Here is a 205-nt window from a genome sequence, read left to right on the forward strand (position 1 = left end):
TTAGGCTATAGGTCTATTTATAGTTGTAAGTGTCCTGGGACTAAAGTTTTTCAAGGGGAACTTAAAATCTATATGCAAATTATATTAATCCGTTAGTATACATTCCGCTTTTCTCTGAAATTAGTGACGCAAGATCGATGTGCTATAGCTATAGCCGCGTGTCAAATTTCAAGTTCACCTTGAAGGTGTTGAATTCATTGCAAAA

The sequence above is a fragment of the Apostichopus japonicus genome, chromosome 3, assembly GCF_037975245.1.
Source record: "Apostichopus japonicus isolate 1M-3 chromosome 3, ASM3797524v1, whole genome shotgun sequence".
In the NCBI taxonomy this organism is placed as follows: Eukaryota; Metazoa; Echinodermata; class Holothuroidea; order Aspidochirotida; family Stichopodidae; genus Apostichopus; species Apostichopus japonicus.